The sequence below is a fragment of the Neoarius graeffei genome, chromosome 7 (genome assembly GCF_027579695.1).
Source record: "Neoarius graeffei isolate fNeoGra1 chromosome 7, fNeoGra1.pri, whole genome shotgun sequence".
NCBI classification, from domain to species: Eukaryota; Metazoa; Chordata; class Actinopteri; order Siluriformes; family Ariidae; genus Neoarius; species Neoarius graeffei.
Genome location: NC_083575.1, coordinates 89,232,454 through 89,244,316, shown reverse-complemented (window position 1 = coordinate 89,244,316; position 11,863 = coordinate 89,232,454).

The window sequence follows — 11,863 nt, the reverse complement described above, 5'->3', positions numbered from 1 at the left end:
CAATGATGTTTAGGTCAGGGGACTGTGAGGGCCCGGGCAAAACCTTCAGCTTGTGCCTCTTGAGGTATTCCATTGTAGATTTTGAGGTGTGTTTTGGATCATCGTCTTATTGTAGGACCCGTCCTCTTTTTAACTTCAACTTTTTTACAGATGGTGTGATGTTTGCTTCCAGAATCTGCTGGTATTTATTCAAATCCATGCTTCCCTCGACCAATGAAATGTGCCCTGTACCACTGGCTGCAACACAACCCCAAAGCATGATCGATCCACACCCATGCTTCAGAGTTGGAGAGGTGTTCTTTTCCTGGAATTTGACACCCTTTTTTCTCCAAACATACCTTTACACATTGTGGCCAAAAAGTTCTATTTTGATTTCATCAGTCCATAGGACTTGTTTCCAAAATGTATCAGGCTTATTTAGATGTTCATTTGCAAACTTCAGACGCTGAATTTTGTGGCTAGGACGTAGGAACGGTTTTCTTCTGATGACTCTTCCATGAAGGTCATATTTGTTCAGGTGTTGCTGCATAGTAGAACAGTACACCACCACTCCAGGGTCTGCTCAATCTTTCTGAAGGTCTTTTGCAGTCAAACAGGGGTTTTTATTTGCCGTTCTAGCAATCCAACGAGCAGTTCTTTCAGAAAGTTTTCTTCATCTTCCAGACCTCACCTTGATCTCCACTGTTTCTGTTAACTGCCATTTCTTGATAACATTACAATCTGAGGAAACAGCTACCTGAAAACACTTTGCTACGTTCTTGTAGCCTTCTCCTGCTTTGTGAGCATCAATTATTTTATTATTCAGAATGCGAGGGAGTTGCTTAGAGGAGCCCATGGCTATTGATTTTAGGGACAAGTTTAAGGAGTCAGAGAATTTATACAGCTTTGAAATCTGCATCATCTGACCTTTCCTAACGAAGAACTTGAACAAGCCACAGCTCAATAAGCTAATTAAGGTCTGGAACCTTGGTAAAAGTTACCTGAGAACTCAAATGTATTGGGGTGCCCAAACTTTTGCATGGTGTTCCTTTTCTTTTTCACTCTCCAATTGTACAAAACAAAAATAATACACAAATCTTGCAGAAAACGCTGAAAAGAAATGTGTCATCTTTACCTTTATGCCTTTTGGTGATCAGGTCATCTTCTGCTCACTTAACTATTCACAGTAACAGACACTTTCAGTAAGGGTGCCCAAACTTTTGCATGCCACTGTATGTTGCCTTCAAGATGACATCTTTTCCAAGGAGATTTCAACAAGACAATGCAAAACCACATTCCGCACACATTACAAAGGCATGGCTGTGGAAGAAGAGGGTGTGTCCCCTCTGTCCCCAATGGAGAATGTGTGGTGAATTTAGAAATGAAAAATATGACAATGACGACCCTGTCCTGTTGGACACATTAAGACCTGTTTGTAGGAAGAATGGATCAGTGGAACAAAATAACACCTGAAATGCTTCATCGCTTGGTATCTCATCTCATCTCATTATCTCTAGCCGCTTTATCCTTCTACAGGGTCACAGGCAAGCTGGAGCCTATCCCAGCTGACTACGGGCGAAAGGCGGGGTACACCCTGGACAAGTCGCCAGGTCATCACAGGGCTGACACATAGACACAGACAACCATTCACACCTACGGTCAATTTAGAGTCACCAGTTAACCTAACCTGCATGTTTTTGGACTGTGGGGGAAACCGGAGCACCCGGAGGAAACCCACGCGGACACGGGGAGAACATGCAAACTCCACACAGAAAGGCCCTCGCCGGCCCCGGGGCTCGAACCCAGGACCTTCTTGCTGTGAGGCGACAGCGCTAACCACTACACCACCGTGCCGCCCGCTTGGTATCTTCAGTCTCTAAATACCTTTAAAGTGTTGTGAGAAGGAATGGAAACTTTATAAAGTGGTAAATGCTTAACCGCTCCCACTTTCTTTTGTAAATGTGTTGCAAGAATGAAAACAGAAATGTGTTTATTTTGAAATAAATAAATAAATACTTGTGATGTAAAACATTGAACAATGTGCTGTTGTATTGTTTCGAGTGCAGTACAGGTCAAAGATTCTTTACAAATCATTGTTTTCAGTTTTAATTTCAATTTCAACATATTGTCCCAAGTTTTTCTGACTTGGGGTTGTACACTACCGTTCAAAAGTTTGGGGTCACTTTGAAATGTCCTTATTTTTGAAAGAAAAGCACTGTTCTTTTCAATGAAGATCACTTTAAACTAATCAGAAATCCACTCTATACATTGCTAATGTGGTAAATGACTATTCTAGCTGCAAATGTCTGGTTTTTGGTGCAATACCTCCATAGGTGTATAGAGGCCCATTTCCAGCAACTCTCACTCCAGTGTTCTAATGGTACAATGTGTTTGCTCATTGCCTCAGAAGGCTAATGGATGATTAGAAAACCCTTGTACAATCATGTTAGCACAGCTGAAAACAGTTGAGCTCTTTAGAGAAGCTATAAAACTGACCTTCCTTTGAGCAGATTGAGTTTCTGGAGCATCACATTTGTGGGGTCGATTAAATGCTCAAAATGGCCAGAAAAATGTCTTGACTATATTTTCTATTCATTTTACAACTTATGGTGGTAAATAAAAGTGTGACTTTTCATGGAAAACACAAAATTGTCTGGGTGACCCCAAACTTTTGAATGGTAGTGTATGTACAAAATGCTATTTCTCTCACATTTTCTCTGTCTGGCTGCTTCTCTCCATTTCCTTCCTTATTTTAGCTCATCCGGCCAACAGGTGATGAGTTTATGCCATCATGTGTTGTCTGTCATCCATCTGGTGTCGTCCACGTTTCACAAAAATCGCTTCTTCTCTCTCAGTTCTTCACCGATTTTGATTCTTTCTGGCATGAAGGTAGGGGTACTTAGGGTGCATATAACTTCTACCCAGATTTGCTTAATTACAATTATTAATGAAGTTATGGACTAATTAAGCCTTAATGAGCAGTTCAACAAAAATTGCTTCTTCTCAGTCAATTCCTCGCCATTTTGGATTCTTTCTGGCAAATCAGTAAGTATTGCTAGGGTGTATATAGCTTCTATATATAGCTTCTATGTATAGCTTGTATATAGTGTATATAGCTTGCAACATTTGTTACACAAGGTGGTCCACTTTAGATTGTTCCTTCTGGATTAGATGGGTCCAGAGTGAGCTACGCCATCACTGATGGTTTCATTCTTCTTCTCATATTTTTCTCAAAGTCAAGTATTTATTAGAACGTGAACAGCCAGGTAGTCAGTACTGATAAAATGCTGCTACCATACCATTTTTTTTCCCAAAATAGGTCAAAGATGGATGCAAAAAGATCACATTGGTAATTAATGGTACTGTAATTAAGCAAAAAGGAAGCAATGGAAGTGTGACATTTATTTTGTATGTATGCACATTATAAAATTTCTTGTATAACCAAAAGGCTTTCTATTGATTTTACAATCAATTTTCTTGAATATATAATGAATACATTTCCCTTGGTGTGCTGTATGCCAAGTTATGTTAACACTGAGGCAGAGATCACCAGACTTTCAGTTGTGAGCGCAATGAAATCATACTTAATATACCGTAGCATCTCATTAGAGACACCATTATTTTCTGTTCTTAAAAACTCTCCATTAAATTTTGGAAAAGGTTCCAGGGTAAAAACCAAGAATTTCAAAGATAATCATCATTTTACTCGGCTCAACTTCACTTTTTTTCATGCAGCAAAGTCTTTTTTAACATACAGGACTCCAGGTGGAAGATGTGGAAAGAGATCTTTAATATGGAACAGACGTTGAGATGCAATCCAAAATTAAGGTCAGTAAGCACGCAAAGGGGGCGGCACGGTGGTGTAGTGGTTAGTGCTGTCGCCTCACAGCAAGAAGGTCCAGGTTCGAGCCCCGTGGCCGGCGAGGGCCTTTCTGTGCGGAGTTTGCATGTTCTCCCCGTGTCTGCGTGGGTTTCCTCCGGGTGCTCCGGTTTCCCCCACAGTCCAAAGACATGCAGGTTAGGTTAACTGGTGACTCTAAATTGACCGTAGGTGTGAATGTGAGCGTGAATGGTTGTCTGTGTGTCAGCCCTGTGATGACCTGGCGACTTGTCCAGGGTTTACCCCGCCTTTCGCCCGTAGTCAGCTGGGATAGGCTCCAGCTTGCCTGCGACCCTGTAGAAGGATAAAGCGGCTAGAGATAATGAGATGAGATGAGATGAGATGAGATGAGAAGCACGCAAAGGTCAAAACAAAGTAGCGCTATGTATAAAGTAGTGCGATAGTAGAAACAAGGTCAGAGTGTGAGTTGCATTTGTCTGCCCTGTTTGAGTTTCAACTCTCAGTATCGCAACCTTAATTCCAGCCCTGTGTATTAGTAAAGCACCTCATCACAGCATCACGCCACAACACAAACACTTTCAGTCCTCTCCTCTCCAACAAATTCATACACCATAAACTTGTTGAGTGCCTTCTCAAAGTTTCACGTACACCCCAGAAATCTCTGAAGATCCACTTCAGGCGGTACATCCTCATTCCTCTCTCGGTTTATAGCAGTTTGGAGCCTTTGAGCAGCCACAGTAAACTCTGTCAAAGAGGCCTTCGAGATGATTCTGCTATTGTAGCCTTTAATCTGGCTGCTCATGTTGGCCATTAGAATCTCTGTGGGATCTGCAAGATGTCTTAAATCATTTTTAGAAAAACATCAGTGCAGCTTTGGTGAAAAATGGGAGATTTGTTTGACATAAATGGCCCATACTGAGACAGATAATAACACACTGTGTGTTTTCTTTGCACTGAGATTGCACTGCATGGTGATCTGGGAAAACTTGTCAGATTTTCTGTGACTGAATTCCAGAAATCATCAGGTAAATGCTTATAAAATACCTGGTTATCTCTACTTTAAAGAAATATGCATAAGTCTGTTTAAAAAAAAACAAAGTGGAAATGTTTTAATTACTTTTTAATCTCGCCTACATATTCTTCCTGCAAAGCTCATGCTGTGTGAGGAGTCGTTTTCACAGTGATAAAAAGAGCCAGTCTGTCTCAAGATGTCGAAAACATTGCAACCTAAGTATGATTTCCTCACACGTGTCTTATTTGACATTTTTTTCATAGCCATGTGCCGTCGCAAAATGAACAATTCAGTTTAGAATAAGACAATGTTTTCCTTTAAGCTTATTAGGTTATACAGTGGTGCTTGAAAGTTTGTGAACCCTTTAGAATTTTCTATATTTCTGCATAAATATGACCTAAAACATCATCAGATTTTCACACAAGTCCTAAAAGTAGATAAAGAGAACCCATTTAAACAAATGAGACAAAAATATTATACTTGGTCATTTATTTCATCTCATCTCATTATCTCTAGCTGCTTTATCCTTCTACAGGGTCGCAGGCAAGCTGGAGCCTATCCCAGCTGACTACGGGCGAAAAGCGGGGTACACCCTGGACAAGTCGCCAGGTCATCACAGGGTTGACACATAGACACAGACAACCATTCACACTCACATTCACACCTACGGTCAATTTAGAGTCACCAGTTAACCTAACCTGCATGTCTTTGGACTGTGGGGGAAACCGGAGCACCCGGAGGAAACCCACGCGGACACGGGGAGAACATGCAAACTCCGCACAGAAAGGCCCTCGCCGGCCCCGGGGCTCGAACCCAGGACCTTCTTGCTGTGAGGCGACAGCGCTAACCACTACACCACCGTGCCACCCTGGTCATTTATTTATTGAGGAAAATGATCCAATATTACATATCTGTGAGTGGCAAAAGTATGTGAACCTTTAGGATTAGCAGTTAATTAGAAGGTGAAATTAGAGTCAGGTGTTTTCAATCAATGGGATGACAATCAGGTGTGAGTGGGCACCCTGTTTTATTTAAAGAACAGGGATCTATCAAAGTCTGATCTTCACAACACATGTTTGTGGAAGTGTATCATGGAATGAACAATGGAGGTTTCTGAGGACCTCAGAAAAAGCGTTGATGCTCATCAGGCTGGAAAAGGTTACAAAACCATCTCTAAAGAGTTTGGACTTCACCAATCCACAGTCAGACAGATCTGGCTGCTCATGCTGGCCATTAGAATCTCTGTGGTATCTGCAAGATGCCTTAAATCATTTTTGGAAAAGAAACTCAAAGCAGATTCACTTTGGTGAAAAATGGGAGATTTTTGTGATATAAATGGTCCATACTGAGACAGATAATAACACACTGTGTGTTTTCTTAACACTGAGATAGCACTGCATGGTGATCTGGGAAAACCTGTCAGATGCTGCTGTGACTGAATTCCATAAAACAGCCAAGAATGATGAAAAATCAGGTCAATGCTTGTAAAATACTTGGATGTCTATACTTTACTGAAGCACAAGTCCATTTTAACGAAACAACATGGAAATGTTTTATTTACTTTTTTATCTTCCCAATGTATTCTTCCTGCAAGAGTCAGTTTCACAAACGCGGTGTTAACCTTTTGATGCAAAACATGGGTCAAAAGTGACCCGGCTGAGTTTTTATCTTCTATATCTTTGCAATAAATTAATTCCATCATTCAGTATTCAAGGTATTCCTCAATTAATTTGTTTTTGATCATCATACATCCTTATTTTATTTTTTTCCGTTCTTACTTTTTGAATAAAACCCCTTTTTGTATCACTACCCTTCTAATGCACAACATGGGTCAAAAACGACCTGCGTTCATTTTCCAGGTTATTTCATGTATGGCTGAGTGTTTCTATGATATACTCATCTCATCTCTCATTATCTCTAGCCGCTTTATCCTGTTCTACAGGGTCGCAGGCAAGCTGGAGCCTATCCCAGCTGACTACGGGCGAAAGGCGGGGTACACCCTGGACAAGTCACCAGGTCATCACAGGGCTGACACATAGACACAGACAACCATTCACACTCACATTCACACCTACGGTCAATTTAGAGTCACCAGTTAACCTAACCTGCATGTCTTTGGACTGTGGGGGAAACCGGAGAACCCGGAGGAAACCCACACGGACACGGGGAGAACATGCAAACTCTGCACAGAAAGGCCCTCGCCGGCCACGGGGCTCGAACCTGGATCTTCTTGCTGTGAGGCGACAGCGCTAACCACTACACCACCGTGCCGCCCTCTATGATATACTTTTGAAATAAATTCATTTTGTCATTTACTTTTCCAAATATGCAGTAAATATCTTGTTTAGCACAAATCATCATTTTTATTTTTCCTTTCTTAAGTTATGAACAAGCACAGCTTTTGTAATTCTACATCAAGTTTACACACATGGGTCAGAACCGACCCGCATGCATTTACTCCAGTGTTTGGTGGGAACTGTGAATTGTGCTTGTGTCAGACATTTCACAGCTCAGCACAGCGCCCTTTGCCCATCCAATACATGCAAGTAATGTTTTTCAATTGTTCTAACATTACCTTAGAAAAAAATTTGATTATGTTTCGGTTACCTTGAGAGTGAGTAGATTACTTGTCAGAAAGTTACAAGTAATTACTATTAGCTACCGAGCTGTTGACATATTCTACTTTAGTTAGCTAATTTTATTGTAGTTGGCTTAGCTAACTACATAGTTAATAAATAAATAAATAACTGGCCCCATTCACTGCTAAAGTAATTACTTGAAACAAATTATTATTATAGTATGAAGACATTTAATTTTAAATCACACTTGGATGACCCATGTGTAGTAATCTAAAAAGTATTTTTGTTCATAAAGTAGGAAAGAAAAAATTAAATTAATGATTTGTGGTAATTAAAAACAAGATATTTAAAGAATACTTGGAATATTCAATCATAAAATAAATTGATTTCAAAAGATAGAGCAAAGAAAAACTCAGTCAGCATGAAATAACCTGGAAAATCAATGCGGGTCATTTTTGACCCATGTTGTGCATTAGAAGGGGTGTGCATATGTTTTGCATCAAAGGGTTAAAAACGGTCAGTCTATCTATAGATGTCTAAATCCTTGCTCCTGATGTGTGATTTCCTCACACAGTGAATGCACAAACACACTAATATAATTGAACCAATTCTGCCAAGAAGAGTGGTCAAATATCCAACCAGATCACTGCCAGAAGCTTGTTGATGGCTGCCAAAATTATCGGGTCAAGGTGAAACTTCCATTTAACCAAATATTAGGTGTGCTGCATGTATATTTTTGACCAAGTATGTATTTTGTCCTACTTTTTGATTTCAAAAAATAAAAAATGAATTAAAACATTAACAGCATTTCACAGACGCTAATATCAAGAATGACATACACCATACCCAGAGCAGTTGGGGGTTAGATCCCTTGCTCAAGGGCACTTCAGCTATTCCTGCTGGTCCAGGAACTCAAACCAGTGACCTTTTGGTCCCAAAGCTGCTTCTCTAACCATTAGGCCATGGCTTCCACCTTGTGCACCAAAACTTGTGCACCAAATTCTTTTTTTTTTCTATTAAAGATGTATGTTGAATCTAATAATCTATTGTAAAGTGTATTAATGGGATGTGATATCACTTCCTGTTACAGATGGGAGCCCAGGAATTAAATAAATACAATAAAAACAAACTGTTTTTAATTATAGGTATTGTATTTAAAACTGTATGGATATGCCAGAAGCCAATATAAAACCATGCATGCAGGCCATTCTCTGTTAAAAGGGATTAATGATCCAAAAGTGGAGTCTGGTCCATTAACACAAGAACTTACTGCCATGTTTGTGTTCAGCAAACAAGCAAGTTATTAAAACCAAGAAGTACACTAAAAAGAAGTGGATATAGAAACCACTCAATGAGATTAGATCCTTACACGTTAACAAAGAAGGATTTTTCCTACAAGTTGGAAAATTATCCATCCATTGAGTTCCCTGACATCTCAAACTACCTGGTGCGGCAGACATTGTTCTACACACAGATGAAAACCTGGAAGAGCATGGAGGAGTACAACTTTTTAAATGTAGCTAGGTTAAAGATCTGGGGATCAGGACACTACAAGATAAATCCTGTACCATTTTTGCTCAGGGAAGGAGGAATTTTGGGGCTTTTTGTATGAGTCTTTGCAATGGTTGCTAGGACACTACAAGTTTTAGTATCAGATGTAAACAAACCACAGCCGCTCGATTCTCAATCCTCCCTGCTCTTCTCTTCCAAGTAAATAATTCACAGAGATCCACAGAAACCCTTTTAAAGACCTGGGGATTACACATATCATATACGCATTAGTTTACGATATGGCAACCACAATCAAATAGCAAACAAAAACACATCCGAGGACTTAAAGGAGAGATGCAGAACCTTTATTTTTAAATAAATTTCTGAGTCTCCATCCTTGACTCTTGTATGCTGCATAAATGGGAATAAAAAATATATATTTTTGACAGTTAAAATCAACCACAAAGTTGGCATTGGAGCTGCCCCGCTGAGCCAGCCAGCCCTGAGTGTGTGACGTCACAGCGGTAACCAGTTTTAAGGCTGAGGCATTTGACAGCTATAGACCAAAGTCATATAAATAAAAATTTATGGTGAAAGTAAGAAATACCATTACCGACTTGCTCAACTAAGACTGATTTGACTTCATTGATTGTGGGTTGACTCTCATTAAAACAGGATGGGTGTTATAACTTATGCAACATACATGTACATGCATGCATTTTCACTGATAAAATGTAAAAGGCTAATTAAATAATCAGATGAACTGAGACAATCACATTCTGAAGCAAATTAAATAATCTTATACCGGTAACTTAAATACACAATACAAGTTACATGTATTAATCTAAATGCAGGTAAACAACGTGTTGGGGTTTTTTTTTAATCCAAATGAGAGTTGGAGCTTACCCGTCCGTGTTCTCGCTTCTTGAAGGCCGATTGTTTTTGAAACAATCTGACTTTCAGTTGTTTGTTCAGTTCTCCGTTCATTTACTTCTTCCATGTAAGGGCGAGATGGCAGCAATATCCAGTTTAGAAATAAGACGGCTGGTCCACTCATTCACTTTTCTTCATACGGAGTACTCCGCCATTACTGCTCAGCTCAGGCAATTACTAAAACCCGGGATGGAACAGGATGTCACAGGTTTTAGCAACAACTACAGGGAGGTCACTGCCCGAGCAATATGCCCCATCCCATTCCATCCCAGGTTTTAGCAACAACCCTCGGCTCACTCCAGGAGGACTGGTGCAACTGAACTTACTTTCCTTTAAAAAAAAATAAAATAAAATAAATACTTTCCTTTCCTGGGCGGCACGGTGGTGTAGTGGTTAGCGCTGTCGCCTCACAGCAAGAAGGTCCTGGGTTCGAGCCCCAGGGCCGGCGAGGGCCTTTCTGTGCAGAGTTTGCATGTTCTCCCCGTGTCTGCGGGGGTGTGCTCCGGTTTCCCCCACAGTCCAAAGACATGCAGGTTAGGTTAACCGGTGACTCTAAATTGACCGTAGGTGTGAATGGTTGTCTGTGTCTATGTGTCAGCCCTGTGATGACCTGGCGACTTGTCCAGGGTGTACCCCGCCTTTCGCCTGTAGTCAGCTGGGATAGGCTCCAGCTTGCCTGCGACCCTGTAGAAGGATAAAGTGGCTAGAGATAATGAGATGAGACTTTCCTTTTCTTGTAGTTTTCTTTTTCTTTAATTGTTGGGACTGCACCCTCTTTCAATACGGGCTTATAGCCAACTCTCCTCAACAGATCACAGGTCTCGTACAAGTCTTTAGTAAAATATTCAGAGCAGAGGAGAAACCACTTCGTAGGCGCCCAATGTGTCCGTGAACTTCTCGCAAAACGCATCCAAATCTTTGCAGTTTGAACAGTCTTGGACCATGAATGCAACATAAATCCACCTTCTGTGGTGTTGCTGCACCAACCAATAACACATCTACATGGCATGGCGATAAATTAGCTCAAAATGGAGGATAGGAGTTGCAGTCAGCTCTGTGTTTTAGTATAGCGGAAATGGCGATGAGACCGATAGACTTCCTGTTGTGACGTTACGGATGTCAAGGTCAATCACTCAGACCGCTACCTATATGAATCACTTTAATCGTAAAAATTACTATATTAGATTTGTTGTTAACGCTTAAAACTATTCCTGTGCCATTCTTGAGGTCTCAAGGCATTTATAAACAAAAGTGAGGACATGGTTCTGCGTATATGCTTTAAGTGTCTCCTGAACTTCAAAGCATCATGAAATAACAGAAAATGGTGAGAAAAGTGATTTGGGAATCCAAACAAAATAAATCAGACGACTTTACAAACCTTTCACGAAGTGATCACTGCAAACTCGAGCATTCTTTGACTCAGCTCCCTTCCATCGCAGCAAAAGGTTCAAGAGCCACCTTTTTTGTCATCTTTTGATAAAATCCTTTGTTATTTCATCCTTTTTATCACTTCACAAGGAACCCAGAAGAAACTTTTCTCAGTTTCACAGTTTGTTTGATTCAAGCAGCTCAAAAAAAAAAAAAGTACAAGTGTAGGGCATTTTAAAGACAAGCAAGGCACCCCAGTGATAGTAACGTTTTGTGAACAGTGAGCTTAGCTGACCACCACTTCATGTCTTGCATATCTAAGGAGGCGGATGTGATGTCCGATGCAACCCAGCAATTGTACCCGACTAAAAATTAGCTTGAAATTGAAAAAATAAATAAATAAATGCAACCCACTAGATGGTTGAGAAACACTGCACTAGATCTTGGAGTAAAAACTAAATCAGTCTAAAACTCGGGGCAGCATGGTGGTGTAGTGGTTAGCGCTGTCGCCTCACAACAAGAAGGTCCGAGTTCGAGCCCTGTGGCCGGCGAGGGCCTTTCTGTGTGGAGTTTGCATGTTCTCCCCGTGTCCGTGTGGGTTTCCTCTGGGTGCTCTGGTTTCCCCCACAGTCCAAAGACATGCAGGTTAGGTTAACTGGT